This window comes from Tursiops truncatus, chromosome 1, assembly GCF_011762595.2.
Source record: "Tursiops truncatus isolate mTurTru1 chromosome 1, mTurTru1.mat.Y, whole genome shotgun sequence".
Taxonomy (NCBI): Eukaryota; Metazoa; Chordata; class Mammalia; order Artiodactyla; family Delphinidae; genus Tursiops; species Tursiops truncatus.
Window position 1 is genome coordinate 41,967,140 of NC_047034.1, and position 7,938 is coordinate 41,975,077.

The 7,938-nt window shown below is 43.7% G+C and overlaps 1 long non-coding RNA gene across 1 annotated transcript; it reads left to right on the top strand.

Annotated features, from left to right (window-relative positions):
- The first annotated feature begins 2,039 nt into the window (after window positions 1-2,039).
- On the top strand, window positions 2,040-3,940 carry LOC141279170 (uncharacterized). The gene is made up of 3 exons (XR_012333068.1): window positions 2,040-2,151; window positions 2,826-2,906; window positions 3,857-3,940. It is a non-coding gene; the product is annotated as an uncharacterized lncRNA (long non-coding RNA).
- The last annotated feature ends 3,998 nt before the right edge of the window (window positions 3,941-7,938 follow it).

Below are 7,938 nucleotides of genomic sequence, written 5' to 3' on the forward strand. Positions count from 1 at the left end.
TTGGTTCCAGGGGTACTATGAATTCTTAAGTGGTTTCTGGAGTTCTCTTAAAGGCTTTTGGACCGTGTAATATTGCTAAGTCGGTGTTTTTGTGGAAGAACAAAGCCTGAGGCTTCCTCTTCCACCATCCTGATGACATCATCATCATCATGAGTATTTTTTAACTTCATTTATTTGTTCCACAGACTTTAATAAGTGTCTTCTACATGCTAGTTCTAGACTAAGTGCTGGTAAGTACGAGGCTCAAGAAATCCAAAACTTGAATCCAAATCTATCTAACTGAAAAGCCCTGCTTGTTGTCTGCACTATGCCATGTTGTGGCCCACTGTACCACTAAATTTGGGGTGGTTTGTTACCCAGTCATAGAAAACGAATTCACACTGCAGTGTCAATGATGGTGTCCAGTAGGTGGTGTGGGCACCAGACCAGTTGCTCTTGTGAAAGACTGCTGGAGCCTAAGGTATTATAGCTCCAGGGACATCGGCCCAGGAGGCAGCAAAGGTGGCTGTTGGGAAAATCCTGTCTGGACATGCTCAGGGTGCTACGTTTCTCTGAAGGAGGGCTTGGCACCCAGGGACATAGGCAGGGGATGGGTTAGGTTTCTCAAGCACTTTGCAGAAATGACAGCGAAGAGGGAGAAATTCAAGCGTGTAGTAGGATCTTCATATGTTACCGAACCGAAAAGGCAATGGATTGGATGGAAGCTGGGAAAAAAAGGAATAAATCACAGTTTTTAAAAATTGCCCCTTCACTCCACAACCATGCAAGGTGGATGTCATTACTCCTTATAACAGATAAGTTAACTGAGCATCAGAAGGGTTAAGAAATCTACCTCTGTTCTCCCAGGTGTTTGGGTTTGGGGGAGCATAGTTTGCTCTGAATACAAAGCCTATCTGTTCTTGAATATTTTCTGGATACGTGTTAGAAGTATCCTGCTCTAATAATGTTTATGTCCTTGTGCCACTTTTACTATTGATACAATAGAATATTACTTTCAGTTTAAAAAAATTGCCTTATACATTATTGGTCTGAACTCTAGATAGGACAGACCTGGGTTCAAACCCTTCAAACCACTCTTATTCTGTGCTCTTGACAAGTTACCTGAACGTCAGGGTCACTGGCTCTTTCAGGTACTTCCATCACCAGGTTGTTGTGAGAATCAAGAGAACATGTGTATATACCCTAGTTCAAAGTAAAGTGCACAGTTGACACCCAATAAGGGGTAGCTATTACTACATGATAATAAAATATTGCAACACATATTGGTTTTCTACGTCTGCAGAACAAATTACCGCACTTTTTGTGGCCTAAAGCAACATAGATTCATCATCTCATAGTTTCTATGGGCAGGAATTCAGGCATGGACTAGCTGGGTGCTGTCACCTTAATGGGGGCAGTTTACCCCAAAAGCAGGACACACGAATCAGGGCCATTTGGGAAAAGTATTTATATCTCCTTTCTTCAGAGATAGTCCAGCCAAGGTGATTGAAATATGTGCCTTGGAGATTCTGACCCTCAGTGTAGGAGTGATGATGGTTTGCTGGGGAGAAAGGACCAAGAACAGGGGACAGAGCCTGAGCCAGGGCCAAACACCCCTCCCGCCTCTCTGCTCTGGATCTGGAGCTGTGTCTTCCTATTTAAAGGAACTCTTTAATCGAATAGCATTGATTCGTCGCAGAGAGATACTATTTCTGCTCATCAAGTTCACTGTTATTTGAATTTCTCAAGGGTTAACATAGCCTCTTCCAGAGCTGGTTTCCCTGCCTATGTGAACATTCACAAGTGGTCTCTGTACCTCCTACACACTTGCACAGTTTTACTTAAAGTTTCTTCTTATAAGGTCTGGGGAATGGGTAACACTCAGTGGCATATTCAGAGAGAAGATCCATCAGCCTGGTTTTGCATCAGCAATGTCCCCTCCATTATGACTGCAGTAACTATGGCAGCCACCACAAAGATAACTCACCAATCCTGATTGGCTGGTTAGTCAGTCACCTCCCTTCCCACTACCCTGCAGTGCGCATGGCCTGAACCGACAGCCCCAACTTGCCAGCCTCTGTACTTTACCCTCTCATATTCACATCGTCAACCCCGGAGCTCACAACCCTGAGACTCCGGGAGAAAGAAGACCTGATTATTCCTCTCTCATGGGTAATTTCATTAGTCTGATGAATGATAGGATTTGAGAGCAAACCCAGGACTTGTGAATCCTTGCCTAGCCCGCCTTCTGTGACCACTGCCTTCCATTTTCCTCCTCACTCTGGGTACTCTGTTAATGTCTCACAGTTCAATAAACTGATATTCCAACCACAGGAATCTCCCATGCACTGCAGAGATTCTAGATGGAGGTGATTGGAGAAGGTCTCCTTTCCATCCTTCCTCTGCAATGAGGGCCAGCTTCATAGGCATGAGACCTGTGTGGTCACTCGGGGTCCCACACTTAGGGAGAGTCCCACGTTTGCTTTACTGCCCTGCTGGTACCGTCTTGATGTTCTTAATAACTTGTGAACAAAGGGCCACACATTTGGACTGAGCTCTGCAAATTATGTCACCAGTCCTGTGTGCAGTCAAGATACAGAGGGCTTTAGCATACATTTGCAACTTGGAGAGATCATCTGAATCCCTTGTTTTCATTCGCTAATCTAACTCCAGGCATTTATGATAACTCAACGTCCTATCAGCTGTTTTTTAAATTTTTACTTTTTATTGGAGTATAGTTGATCAACAACGTTGCGTTAGTTTCAGGTATAGAGCAAAGTGATTCAGTTACACATATATGTGATCAGCTTTACCCTCACTAAAACCAGGTTGATTTCTTTAACCAGTTAACCAATAAAGATAAGCAAAAAGAAGAGGTCTTCGTAGGAGCAGCGTGTGAAACATCACAGGATGGCCCTCCCCCCTAGGTGGGTACCTGCAAATTCCCCCCTGTGCCCCCCTCCACCTCCATCCTGGTCCCATCCAGAGTGGCTCTCTATCCACCCCATCCCCACTGGAGTCCCTCGATATCTCCTCCTGTTCGTCTTGGCACGATGGTTCTTTCCCTCATCTCCTATCGCACATCTGTGTTTGTTAAATACTATTTGGCCCACGGTAAGCTCTTCAAAACAAGAGACTTGGATTGCAGGGGCTGGGCAGTGGGCTTGCAAGCCATGCAGGGATGAGGCTGTGCTGCCCTTACCTTCCTCTCCCCTCCCACCACACTGACATGGTAACACAGAACTGGGCACCACGGTGCTGAGAAAGAAAAGTAATAGATCCAGATAAAGCTTTGGAAACGGAGCCTGGTAACTTACCGAGACTTAAAAGCTTGGATTCTGAATGAGTCTGGAATGGAAGCTGTTGAATCCACATTCTTCTTCTCCAAGTGTGTCTGTTTCCTGGCACTACACTCAGGACCTCCACTGAAAAGGTTCTATCATTGACCGGGATCTCACAGCACCACAATCTCTAAATCACTGATCCCCATAAGTCCCTAATTTGAAAAAGCGAAACAACCATTTGGAGGACGTATCTCTCTAGCCAGGGCTTCTGCTGGTCTCACATCATTTAATAAGCCCAGCTTCTGATACCACAACACTTTTCTCGGACCTACATGGAAGGAGAGTGGACTTCTGATTGAGAATTCCCAAGGTACAGGGCGATTTCTCCTTTCAGTGCAAGACACCACACTCTCCCATTCTCAGCCCTTTCTAATCCAGCATTCTATGTGATCTTCTCTGCACTTCTGAGACATCAGAGAGGCCGACGTTATCCCCATTTTACAGAAGGGACAGCTGAGTCTCACCAATGCTCAGACTGTGCTAGCGGCCACCTCAGCGTGTGTTTGAAGCTGTAACCTGGCTTCTGTTTAAAGGTCGAGTTCTCATTGCAAAGCATGAACGATGAAGTCTTTTTCCTTAGACGACGGGAACTTTGGCAGCCGCTTCCTATTTTCCCCTAACTTTGGGCACGAGCCTGCCTTGGACGAGGCTATGCATTCTCTGATCGACACCATGGTTGTGAAAGACGTGATGGTGAGGTGGGACAATTTGCCGGAGGGAGAGAGGAGTTTTTAAGGCTGGAGTAAAAGAGGCTGGAAAGGGAGGCGGGGCGTGGAAGAGCAGAGAGAGGCCCTGATTGCAAGAAAAGGGGAAAATTATCCCAATTCTAGCACTGCTGGAAAATGACCCTCTCGAAGCGCCTGCCTTCCAAAATTTCTACTGCACTCTCTGCAGTTACTTGTGTATGGCAGAAGCAGCATCTTTGTATTATATGAACAGTCTGCTTCATAATCAAATACCATCTGTCGCTACATCTGAACTTGTTTTCAACATCTGTGCGTTCTGGTCTTAACAAAGCTTTAAAAACTAATTCAAAAACTTTCACAGATCACTGACTAAATATGTACATTGACCATCTTTCCACGTTGGTGTGTGATGTTTCTTCTATAGGTGCCTCCCTCTGCCTGGGAAGAGTGAAGACATATACACTTGGAGACTTCATTAAGCTTATTTCCTAATGGCCTTGGGTAGCCAAGTGCAAGAGGGGGACACTTGTTTCTGCACCGAGAGGACCCATCATATTCTTTCTTGGTGCCAATATGGTCCCTTTCTGCCAATGAGAAACCTGTAAGTTGATCAGCTACCATACCCCAATTACTCAAAATGACACTACAGATAAAACGGCAACCAAGGGGAGAATCAACTGTATAGCTTCTACGCAGCTAAAGTGTGTTTGAACAAATGGTGAAGTAAAAGCATGAGAGCTCCCAGGAGGATAAGGACGCTGTTACTTTGCACATGCTTCAGAAATGTGAAGTACATCTTTACAGAACTTTTGGCCAACCCCCTGGCAGATGTTGACCAGTTTTGCTTATGTATACATCAGTTGCAGAACACTAAAACAGAGATTGGAAATTTTAATTTAGTCAAGGCAGTTGGGCTAAAATGATGGCTTTTGTTGAAACCATTAAATAGAGCTGCCTAATGAAGTACAGTGCCGGGCTGGCAAACAGAGCCCTTATGAGAGTCAGCTACTTTCGAGCAGGAGAGAGGGAAGGCAGTGGCCGCTCGGGTCTCAGAGGGCAGGCAGCATGGCATCCTCGGACAGAGAGAAAGGCTTGGGGTGTAGGGGCAGAGAGGAATGGAAGGCTAGGAGCCATGAGCAGAGGGGCATCTGTGCGCAACACTGACCCTGGTGGCATTTTAACAGCGCATGCGTGTGTGTGCCTGTGCATGAGTGTGTGTAGCTTGTGTGTGTGTGTGTAATGGGGCAAGTGGAGGTTTTATTTTGGAAACATTCTTTTAAGTTTCAGCTGCCAATTTGCAAGGGGCCAGGAGGGAAGTGTGGTGCAGTGAGCAGGTGCACAGCCCCTTGAAGGTGATTTGGGTGAGTTTGGAACAGAGAGATGGGAGAGTGGTGGCAAAGTTGTAAGGCTGGGGAACTCGTGGGAGGGGTGGAAGGCTGCGAGATTAATGAATCCGGTGATTGATTCCGCTGCTTCAGTACACTTGCCCTTCCCACGGCTGCTTGACGGCAAGTAGCCATTAGGTGTGCCCGAGCTATTCTTCCTTTCCCACTCAGGGTCAGGAGAGGCAGAGCAAAGATAACCTCAGTATTGATAGAAACCCACTTTAGCGTGATGGGGCTGACGGATCACTATTTAGAGGACTGGACATTGACTTCTTACACAGTGATGAATATATTCAAGGCACCAGACTGTGCATAGTTTTCAATTGTTTTCCTGTTTTAGTGGGAATTTTTACCATGTGACCACTTAATACTCTAGTAGTCATGCATGTTTTAAAAGAACAAACAATACTATATTTTAGTGAAGATGACTATTATTATTATAGTGATACCTCACACAGTGAGGTATAATTATTTACAGCATATAAATAAGTGAAATTGTCTTCAGTAAATACCTATTATTGGCCAGGTTTTACAGGAAATAGGAGAATCAGTCCTTGTTCATCTTGTAGAGAATAGCATGAAACAGCAGTGTATTCTCATCAAACATTTTACTTTGAAAACCACCAAAGGAATCAGTGGATAGTTGCTGGAAATGATTGTCCAAGATTAAGCAGTGTATTTTTTTTTTCAAGCTGGCTCAGATGTATAGACACAGCCTAAGTACCAAACCAACCAACAAGCAAAAACACATACACACAAAAACATGTTACTGCTCTTTAGTCTTTCGGATGTGTATATATCGTGTCGCCGTTGCATTTTTGTCAGGGAGAGGATCAGACTCCTACTTCTTCAAGTGACACCAGCCAAAGCTCAGGATTAATCCCTGAGAGTTCTGTGTTCCAGAACATCTTCCCAACCTCTCAGGGATGGGGACACTTTATGACCCCCAGCACCCTGTAACATAAATTCTTTACACAGGTGACACAATGGACACAGTGAGCTTTCTAACATGCACTTTTAGCTCCAATTAACTCTAGATCTTTCATAATTATAGAGATATATTAATCCCACCCAGTGAAATATGCAAAAGTCCGTTCTATTGGGTTAAGGAATATTCATGTTCCACTCAGGTAATTACTGAAATAAGTTTGGCTTTTTAAAAAACAGATTTACTGACAGCCTCGGGGGGACAACCAAGAGAGTTCTGAGTGGGACAGGGAAACCAGCATGGAATTAAATAGTTCCTAAAATATTTCTATTCTAGCTCTCAAAAATGGATTCTTCCCTCCCTACCCCGCAAGTGATTGTGATTTGCCTGTAATGTTTTCCCCACTGCTTCAGTTCAATATCCAGATTTATCTCCAAATGAACAAATTTCCAGGAGGTTGGGAGAAGGGGAAGAAGGAGAATTCCAATTAGATACTGCATATTTTATGTATCCACTAAAGAGAGAACAGCAGATGCAAGTTTGAAAGCCAAATTATTTGCAGGGGGGGTGAGAAGAAAAATCAGAACTCAGTTGACACTGATGATCACCCTGATGTACAGTTTTCAGTTCATTTCTTTTTCCTAGGATGTAGTGTCAGTAAATGGCACTGCTCTTAAAGGTTTGCCGATATGACTGTGAGAACTCTCCATCCTTTCTACTCGGGCTTTGCTATAACTTGGCAATTTGTAAGCACATTGGGCTGAAGCATGGTATACACATTGTCGGTCCAGATGCAATTTTCTGTTGCAATTACCAAAAATGAAATCAAAGAAGCTTCTTGGGATTTTAGTTGACAGGGAAACTTAGTGAAAGAGGAATATTTGTATTGCTGTTTTCTTGCTCCACATTTTTTAATCCTTGATTTTGTTCAGCTTTATTTTGGGTTATCCTTATCTTAGAAAAACTAAAGTTTAAACACATATTTAAAAATCAAGGCAGCTTCCATTATAGAATACATCTTTGTGATGGCACAAATGTGGTTTAAATATGGTTTTGCTGCTAGAAGTTGAGGGTAGCACATGTATGCTTTTCTCAGCTGCTGCAAAACTCTCTTCATTGCTGTGCTGATTTCCTCCAAGTTTCATGGAATTCTCTGAGCACCCTACATTTTAGTCTGTGTTGGTTCACTGGCGGACCGGGACCACATCTAAGCAAACCATTGTGTATGAGGCCTCATATTATGTCACCCCTTTGGCCACATCAACGTGTAGCTCTTGACTGAAGAGTCACATTTCTTTAACTAGTGACTTAAATTTTTCAGCTGAATCCTATGATTCTTATGACCTTGTAAATTTGAAGACACATATTTAAGTCATGCCTAAAAAGTATGACTGAAATACGAAGGGAGGGATCGCTAGAACCATCGATAGCTGTGTGAAAACTCTTGGATTCAGAGAAGGATAAATGTTCATTGACTTCAACGGAGTAGACCATGTCATAGAAATGGAGTTGATCCTCAAAGACAAAACTCTAGCTTGATCGCTAAGTTGGTTGTTCTCAAACTAAAGATGAAAAACTCCAGGAAATGGATAGAAGCTGACTTCTGAGGAAGCAGC